The sequence below is a fragment of the Crocuta crocuta genome, unplaced genomic scaffold (assembly GCF_008692635.1).
Source record: "Crocuta crocuta isolate KB4526 unplaced genomic scaffold, BGI_CrCroc_1.0 scaffold709, whole genome shotgun sequence".
Lineage (NCBI taxonomy): Eukaryota > Metazoa > Chordata > Mammalia > Carnivora > Hyaenidae > Crocuta > Crocuta crocuta.
In genome coordinates this window covers 2,336,729-2,346,788 of record NW_027530619.1, presented here as the reverse complement: position 1 = coordinate 2,346,788, position 10,060 = coordinate 2,336,729, and positions in this window count along the sequence as shown.

Here is a 10,060-nt window from a genome sequence, read left to right as displayed (position 1 = left end):
ATCTTCACATAAATTTGTGCTTGAACATTGGTTTTATTTATCTACAAGTCTTAAATTTCCAGATCTCCTCTAAGGCAGAGCTAATCCCCTGTTACCCAGGATGGTATGGGTTGGTCAAGACAGTGCTGAAGCATGTTTTTGCAGTTAGTATTGAAATATGTAATAGTAGTAAAGTTTTAGTTATTTTAAAAGTAAATAACAATGCAAGGAAGTAGCTATGTCAAAATTAGAAAACTGCTTTTAGTTAGCACTTTTTTTTCTGTATTCTGGATGCTTCCATCTTGACCAGAAGCCAGATCTCCACTCAGACCATGAATTAAGAAAACAAAACTGTTGTAACCTTAAATGATGTATAAGCTTTTGCCATTTATATCCCACACATCCATTACTTTAGAAAGGCTATTTGTTTAGGGGAGCCTGAGCGGCTCAGTCTGTTAAGTGTTGGACTTCAGCTCAGGTCATGATCTCATGGTTTGTTTGTTTAAGCCCCATATCGGGCTCTCTGCTGACAGTTCTGAGCCTGGTGCCTGCTTTGGATTCTGTGTCCCCCTCTCTCTCTGCCCATCCCCACTTTTAATAAAAATTAAAATATTAAACATAAAAAATATATTAAATTCTAAAAAAGGGTTATTGGTTTAAATATAAAGGAGCTAAAATGTGAGGATGTAATAATGAAACAACTGTAAACAATTATTAATGAAAAAATTATAAATGGCACAAATATGTACAGAATATATAGTGAGTATATATATATATGAAAAGTTTGTGAAAGTGGTATCTGAATCTATGCATTTTATAAGAGATGTGTGTGCTTTTAAGTTAGCTGAGTATGTTGTCAATAGTATGTGATTCTTTTCTCTTTACAGGAGACAGATTTTATCAGGACTTTATAACCACAGTTAGGATTATTTTTTGTTAGGTTAGAAATTGCTAAATCTAATTTAGCAAATTGAGATAAACAAACTTTATTAGTTTTATTAGATATAGCACATTGTTACTAGATTAGTTGACTTTGCTTAGAAAAGTTTCCCATATATCAGTTTGACAAAAACAAATTTGCTTACTGTCTTTAAAATCTGACTCTTTAAAACTNTATATATAAAGATATATAAAATTTATCTTTTTATATAAATTGTGTTTCTACAAATTATAAATTATATATAATTTATATAATCTCCTTATATAAATAAATAGTGTTTCTAACACTCACAGAGGTACATATTTTTTCTTTCCTTGGATTTCCTGACTATTTTTCAGGAGGGAGACACAATTTATCTGTTATAAGCATACTCATATGACTGGCTTTTCCCTAAGTAAACTTAGTAGCAATATTTCCTTCTGTATCTTGGCTAGTCACATTTTTCATGTTCCAAAAAGACAGACAACATTTTACTTTAGCTTTGAATAAAATCTTAGAAACTTGGAAATAAGGAGAAACTATTTTTTTAGGAAGTGTATGCAGATCCCTGTCATATATTTTTAACCTCCATGGACCATTTTACATATTTTAATATTTCTCCTTTTTAGTAAATATTATCAGAATTCTAAATTATGCTGTAAGATTCTAACTTTATTGTAAACCATGACCTTTTAAAATTAAAGATGCTCCAGCAGTCAAGTATAAGCACTTGGTAAGATCCTCCAGGAGAACCCTTATAGAAGGAGACACATTCACATTTCTTCCATAATGGGATCACTCACCCCCAAAGGGATTTAAACTTAATAAAATTTTTTAAATGAAATCCTTTTGCATTTCTTTTTGCTTGGATCACAAGACTACCTAAAAAAAAAAAAAGATACTGCTTTTTCTTTTGTTTTTCTTCAAGATGGAGACATGCCTATTTTATTTTTTTTACAACATATTCACATTCTTTCCTACAGTCATTTCTTTTCCAATTCATTTAATTCATTCCTAAAGGAATTCAACACTAGACATGACTTGTTCATGAGTAAACACCCAGTTTTTAAAGGAGTTATGCAAAACCCTGAGTAATTTTCCATATATAATGGAAGGATGTCTAAGCATATGTTATTTTGTGTATACACAGGCAAATTTTTCTACTACTATCTTTCTCTGAATATGACTAGTTACATGGGATAAGAAAGGGATAAAAAAAAGAGTATTAGTTCCAAAGTTATTAATCACGAGCAATTTACTTTAAATATAGTATTCATAAGATTTCCAAACAACCTTCATGAATTCATGTTCTAGTTAATTGCCTGTCCTTCTGTTGACCTTTAAATTTCTTGTATAGTAGAATCACACATTTGTCCTTGGCAAATGTGTTTAGTGTTTTTAAATTTTTATGAAGGAATCTATACCCATAAAATCAAAACTAAAATGATATAAAATACCAATAAAACTATGAGATTTTTTTTTAGGGAGAATGCACTGAGCATCTCTTTCTCACAAGATATTCTATTATTGTTCCTCTCTTAGTAATTCAAGCCAATGCATAGTCTCACAATTATAGGGAAACTTCTAAAGCAAAGGCTAACTGGCTCAAAGGCTATATTGGAAACACTAAGAATTCTACCATTGCTTTATCCATTTATACCTTCCAGCTAATGTCAGCTACATAATTTGTAGATCCCATTAAAAAATAATGAAAACATTTAAGCATAAAGTATTTTAAAGTGGTATGATTAATACAAAGTTTTCAATTCCTCTAAAGTCTCTCTCAAGTTGTCGTGGTGTTGCTATTCAATGACTTTTAAATAAAGAAAATGCAATTTTATGTTATTAGCATATGTTTACTGCTCATCTTTATATCATGCCAGATTTTATATCTGAATATAAGAGCATTTAACTCATCTCCAATAACTGAAATTATGCCAGTTGTATTTCATAGCTTGCACATGCATATGCATGTCTTTCTTACCTGAACAGTGAAAGCACAGCACAGAAATAAATCAACAGTTTTTATTTCATTTACTGATCTGGGTGCATTCTACCAACACATTATAACTTTGGCTTACTGATAAGTAATGGACTGAGAGGAGAAAGAAGGTGAGTTGCCCTATTTTTTCTTCTCCTTTTATGACAATATTTTCAATTGAAGTGATTGGCTAGAGAGGTAACATCTTGAGAGCTAAGATAGAGTCTCTTGGAGGGTTTGTGTTTCCTTGAATTCAACTGCCTTCTTTCTGCATTTGTAGCAAGTTTTGGTTCTAATAGAAAACATGTCTCTTGGAGAGCTGTTGGCATCCCATTCACTCAGCTACAGACATAACACGCTTTCTTTTGTACTCACTTGGGTTTTCGCTGGTCTATTGTGCATTGTGAGTCCTTTGGCATTTGGTGTTCCTGGAGCATTACAGAAGCTACACATAAAATGGTTGGCAAAGAACACAGGATGCTAATACTATTTATGTCATCTCTGCCCGTACACTTGTGTTATTGGCCCATTGGATTTCACTTACAAATCCCAAGTTCAAAAACAAAGTGAAGTATTTCAAGAAGGCACAACAACACATTAGAGCAAGGGGAGGGCCTTCCTGAACTCCAAGCCCTTTGCAATTGTATTAACTGTATGCTTATAGAGCCAAGCCTGACTAGTAAACAGAGCATGTCTCCCATGTCACATGACTTGCTCATGTTTTCTCACTTTTTAAAGAATTTTTTTCCTCTATTACTGTCAGATCACAATAATTGTGGTAATCAATCCATGATCTGTGCAGGAGAAAGCAGCTTGGATATTATAATTAATATGTTAATTTTCATCTATTCCCACCATTTTTGCAGTGGCAATTCACCTGCACTACCATCTCTATCTGGTGACACTGGGTCCAAAGCCTCTTTTGTTTCCCAAAATGTGACCCTCCTATCTTTTTTAAAGGCAAGTTTGAAAGTAAACATCTGACTGTGAAGTCTAAGGGGAAAAAAAGTTTTCTTCTTATATAAACAATTGAAAAATCCACATATTTTCATTCTGTCCCTTATCTTCGGCTTCAGAATAGTAAGTCCCAAAATTACTGAGTCTTTCTGGACTTCTGTAATTTAAACCAACTCATTCTCGGTGACATCCACCCCCCAACCCCCGCCCCCAGCAGGTAGATGTGTTTAAGCTGCTGTGTCAGTTATGAATCAACAAATGCCTTTCATCTTTACCGTATTGCTATCTTTAACTTCATTCCTTTCCTTCATGGTTTCATAACCTTAATATCTTCTACAACCTTAATTATTCTTCTCCTATGATGTTGAAGTAATATTTGAATTCAAGTTTTTTTGCTTGTTTTTGCTTTTGTACTATGCTTTCTGACAGTCTTCCTGAAACCAAAATGTGAAAATATGAAAAATATTGTAAAGGATCACTGATACTTTCTCTCTGCAGAAAATGTGTTGGCAGATTTCCTTTTTTTTGCATTAGAAAGCAAAGCATCTAAAAATTCAAAGAAAGACTATCAGTTTGAATATCTTAAAAGGGAACTTCCAGTGACACTCAGGCTTTAACATTTTCTCTTGCTGTGGCACTATGACTTCATCTATTGTACACTTACTTTTTTTTCTTTAAATTCCTTTAAAGGGATCTTTTATGTGCGATCTTATTATCTGATGCAGATTAAGCTAATAGGATCCATATAATTTGAATTTTACAAAATGAATTCATTACAATATGCAAATAGGAATTATCAATATTAATTATATCAAAACCTTATCACTGAGTATTAGTCCTGATATGACTTAAAATGTAATGGAAATTTTTTTTCGTAATGGAAATTTAATATTCATCTAGGCACAATATTAGGTATAAAAATGCAAATATATGAAGACACATTCTGAAGAGATTTACCAGTTTAATAGAACACATATCATGCTAAAATATGTTTAATTTTGCTCTCCAAAATTATGCTCCTTTTTTTCAAATATTGCAGGTTGACTTCTCCACTCAATCATGGCATCTTTGCTGCCTTAAAACTTTTTTTAAAATTTATGGGGTTTTTTTTGAAAGAGAGAGAGACAGAGAGAAAGCACAAGCAGGGGAGCTGCCGAGGGAGAGGGGGAGAGAGAGAGAGACCTAAGCAGGCTCTGAGCTGTCAGCACAGAGCCTAATGTGGGACTCAAACTGTGAGATAATGACCTGAGCTGAAACCAAGAGCTGGACACTTAAGTGACTAAGCCACCCAGGCCCCCTGTTGCCTTATAACTCTGAATTGCAATTAGTTAGGTCTAGCTTCAATCATGCATGATGTTTATGTTCAGCTCTTCACAATCAAGTAACTAAATCCATATTCCTGATGGTGTCAAGATTATGTCAGTGGTCTATGGAGTTCCCAGATCCACTAGAATCAGTTCTATAGTATGATCATAATCCTCAAAAGTTATGGTTGTGGATAGTCTTCTTAGGAGTGGATGTGAGGATGGGTCAATTAAAGGCATTCATAGCACACACATGTTACAAGAGCTTGCAGAGTGGAGCTATCTGCAATGTGCAACAGGAGACATGAGAAGGGTTGTGACTCAGTTAACTTAGAATTTGAAGTAAACTTCACCTACTGGACAGAGTACAGTGAAACGTATACATAAGCATTTATGTTGATTGTACAATTATTCATAATAGCCAGAATATAAAAGCCTGGGTTCATTAGTAAATAAACGGGTAAAGAAGTGGTATACATATACAATGAAATATTACTCAGCCATAAAAAAAGAATAATTCCTTGCCATTTGTGACAACATGGAGATATAAATCAGACAAAAAAAGGCAAATACCATGAGATTTCACTTATATGTAGAATCTAAAAAAACACCAAAAAGCAGAAAAGTTCCATAAATATAGAGAACAAACTGATGCTGCCAGAGGGAAGGAGATTTGGGGGATGCGCACAATGAATGAAAGGAAGTGGTGGATACAAGCTTTCATTCTGGGAATGAATAAATTACAGGGATTAAGGGACAGCATAGGAAATATAGTCAATGGGAGTGTAATACTGTTGCATGGTGATAGATGGTAGCTACACTTGTGGTGAGTTTAGCATAACATATGGATGCTATCTTGTACACCTGAAACTAATGTAATATATTATGTTAACTATGCTTTTAACAACTCTTTTTAAAATAATAAATCTCATAGAAATAAAATATTAAAAAAATGAAATCCAAAAGTAGATGATGGAATTCCAGAAGTAAGGGTAGACATTCAAATGCTATAATAGTGTGATATGACTTGAAAATAGCAAGTTTAATATAATTCCTGGAGTTTACAATAAGAATAGAAGTAGTCATTTAATGGAAATTGCAGATTTCTAGATAGTCCACATTCTTTTGCAGAGTACAGACAAATTTTGAAAATTCTAATCAGAGGATGATGATAAAGCTTACTTGCTCATAAGTCATATCTTATCATGTACTTGGTGTTACGAATTTATAGTCTTCATATATATTTGACTAGAAGCTGGAAATCAAAAGTGCTGCTTTCAGTATAATGTTAATAAACTTCTCTACTAAGTGAGGTTCACAAGTATAATCTTTACCCCAAAACTGGAAAAGCTGTTTTTGGTTGCTTTGTTTGCTTGTGTGTTTTCTTCTTTATGAAAGCTAAACTGTTTTTAATTTTTTTCCTTATACTTCAGTCATCCCATGGCTATTTGTATTCATTATATCATGTTACTATTACAATCCTTCAAACAGTAAACTTTTTTAATTAAAAATTTTTTAATGTTTATTTATTTTGAGAGAAAGAGTTTAAGCAGAAAGAGAGAGAAAGAGAGAATACCAAGCAGGCTCTGCATTGCCAGCACAACCTGATGCAGGGCTCGAGCCCACGAACCATGAAATTCTGACTTGAGCTGAAACCAAGTCACTTAACTGACTGAGCCAACCAAGTGGCCCCAATCATCAACCTTTCTTAAATACCAAAATAGTTATTGATGCAATTTTGAATTTGTAGTTTTCATAACGTGTTGCATTATCTCAGAGCCTAACTAATTCATTTTAGTTTAGGTTCAATATTTCAAGAACTCTTTTCTAATTTTTTCCGAACACTTTCATTTTTCTACCTTGCCATCCACTGTTATTACTGGAAATAGTAATTACTTATATAGCAAATGTAATAGCTATTTTTAAGACCAGAAGACTGGCAATTAATCCATTTTCTATTAGTGCACAACTCTATCACTGGTGTACGACATTTTGAGATTTTGATACAAAGTTTTAAGTTCTTATTATAATACAGAGCTTTAAGTTATGATACAATAATGAAGGAAGATAAGTTATGATGACAGGGCAATTTTCTGTCCTGTTCTTAAAAACATAAAATATTTAACAATGCTGAATGTCAACTATGCCCCAGGCATAGTAAGTTCTTGGCTTTGAAGATATAATAATGAACCAAAGTGTCCCTGACTTCAAGGAGTGTGTAATAAAGTGGAAGATACAAACAATAAATAGAAAAATAGATAAATAAAAATAGCAGGAAGACTGGCATGCATCTTATTTTTTTACTAGAGTTTCACAAATAGCATGCAATTACTAAATGCTTTTGAGTGCATGATTTATGTCTAATAATGTTCTCCAATTTGCAAATTATACTTCTTTGGAAATGCCATTGTATTTTGAAGAGCACTATATAACAAAATTATTAACTATTGTAATGTACTTTAAAAGATACCTTAGTTATATTAAAATAAATGGGCTTTTAGGAAACTTATTTTGAAGTCAGGGAGGGGAGGATAGTTAAATATTCTTACATTATTCAGCTATACTTAATACCAAATTTGATCCAGTCAATGAAAGACAAAGCAGTGTTGGTTCAGTTAAAATGCTCCTAGTAGACCTGTTGTAATTCTGGAGAGGTAAAAATAAAGTGTCTGTATGGATAACAAGGTCATATTCAGAGATGTCAGGCATTTGATGTCTAGCATAGAACATTGGTAGAACTTTGATTGCCATCAATTTTCTTTGTTTATGACATCTGCTTCCTGTGGTATGGGAAGTGGGGACAGATGCAGAACTAAAGTGTAGGACAAATATTAATTGTGACAATCAGTGTTCCTGAGGTTTTGAAACAACAATTTAAAAAAGTCAGCAAGTGATCTTAGATAATAACTCAATCTGTTACAACACGTAAGTTGATAAAACAAAAGAATCTTGGTGTAATATGTGAGCTTAAATTTCAAATAAGAAGTCACGGAGAGTTTATAGATAGTCAAATCACAAAGAAATTACTTATATGTATAATTTCACATGGTTTCAAGTGGAATAATGTGGCTAATTAAAAAATGAGAAAAAGAGAATGTATTAGTTAATATGCAAATGCCCATGGTACTTCTCTTATAATTTTCCTTAAAATAGAAGAGATTTCAAAACTAATTCTATATTAGTCATTGTTAAGTATTTGAGTGTCTGAATGAAAACATCTATTGATCTTTAAGAATGTAGACCTCAGGTCCAGGTGGATTGGTTTGACTCATTCAAGGACAGAAAGGGGACAAGTCTGCCTTACCAGGGCCTTCGTCACTTAGCAGTTTGCGGACCTTTATTCATGGTTTTCACCACTGTCTTTTAACTTTATGTGCAAACAGAGACACTCTGAATTTTTGTAACATTGTTGTGGAGTTAGATAATATTTATATATTTATATTTACAAATATAAAATATAACAAAACGTTACAAAAATACAACCTACACCGAATACGCCAGTTTGATAAATGTTCACTGAAGAAGAAATAAATGTACTATTTTTACAGATGAAAGAGGAGGCACTCTTAGTCTGATAATAACTGAAATTCTCTTTCAAGATTCTAAAGTGGGGATATTTTGGTAATTCAAACATGTTCGCTAACAGAATAAAACAATTTACAATCATTAGATTTGTAATTAAGACTTAAGAGAGGGAAAAACAGAAGCAGTATTTTCTGGTAACTAAGAAAACTTAATATACATTGCTTTCATTTTTTTTAATGTTTTGTATTTATTTCTGAGAGAGAGAGAGAGACAGCGTGAGCAGGGGAGGGTCAGAGAGAGAGGGAGACACAGAATCTGAAGCAGGCTCCAGGCTCTGAGCTAGCTGTCAGCACAGAGCCCAACGCGGGGCTCAAACCCACGAACTGTGAGATCATGACCTGAGCCGAAGTCGGACACTTAACTGACTGAGCCACCCAGGCTCCCCTATATTGATTGCCTTCAGACTAGGACTATGTGTTCCTATGTTTTGAACTATACACGGTCCAAGGGCTGGTTTCTAATGAGGAGCTACTTCACAGACAATATTTTAATATGGTATTAAAGGACTTTTGACCCTGGTATATGTTTTCTGTTTTGGAAAAGTATCTGATGCAATTTTCATCTCCAAGCATATGTAACACATGAACTATGTCCAGATGAACATTTTTTATCTCTTTCTCTTTCTCTTTCATGTGCACCCTCTCCCTCTCTCTCTCTCTCTACCCATATAACTACTAGTTATTTTTATTTATTTATTTTTTTTTTTGAGAGAGAGAGAGTGCACATGCTCAAGTAGGGGAAGGGCAGAAGGAGAAAGAGAGAGAATCTGAAGCAAGCTCCACACTCAGCACAGAGCCCAGCATGGGACTGGATCCCACGACCATGAGATCATGATGTGAGCTGAAATCAAGAAATGGATGCTTAACCTAATGAGCCACCCAGGCACATGTAGATGAACATTCCTTTTTATAAACTTTGTGCTATTTGAACAAAGTGAATTGGCAAATGATTATTGCAGTTTATCAGGTGTAACTTCCATTCCATAAATTGTCCTTCTCCAATACATCTGATTGCACCTTAATCCATAATATATTTTCCACTATTGTTAGTGCATTTACTCTGGAAAGCATGGAGTCACTGTGAGCCTCTAAACATGTACATAACAGAGTGAAAAAAATAATATTTGGTCAAATGATAGTGATACAGAGTAGAATGTAATAAGGATCTTAATAAAACTTAAATATTTCTGGAAAGTAACATTTCATGAATAACTACCATATGTGAGACTTTTTTTTGGCTTGATTTTTTAACATACACAGCCTCAGTCTCACTTAATTTTCCCTAAACATTGTGAAGTCAAGCGGCATCTGGATGGCTCACTCAGTTAGGAGTCTG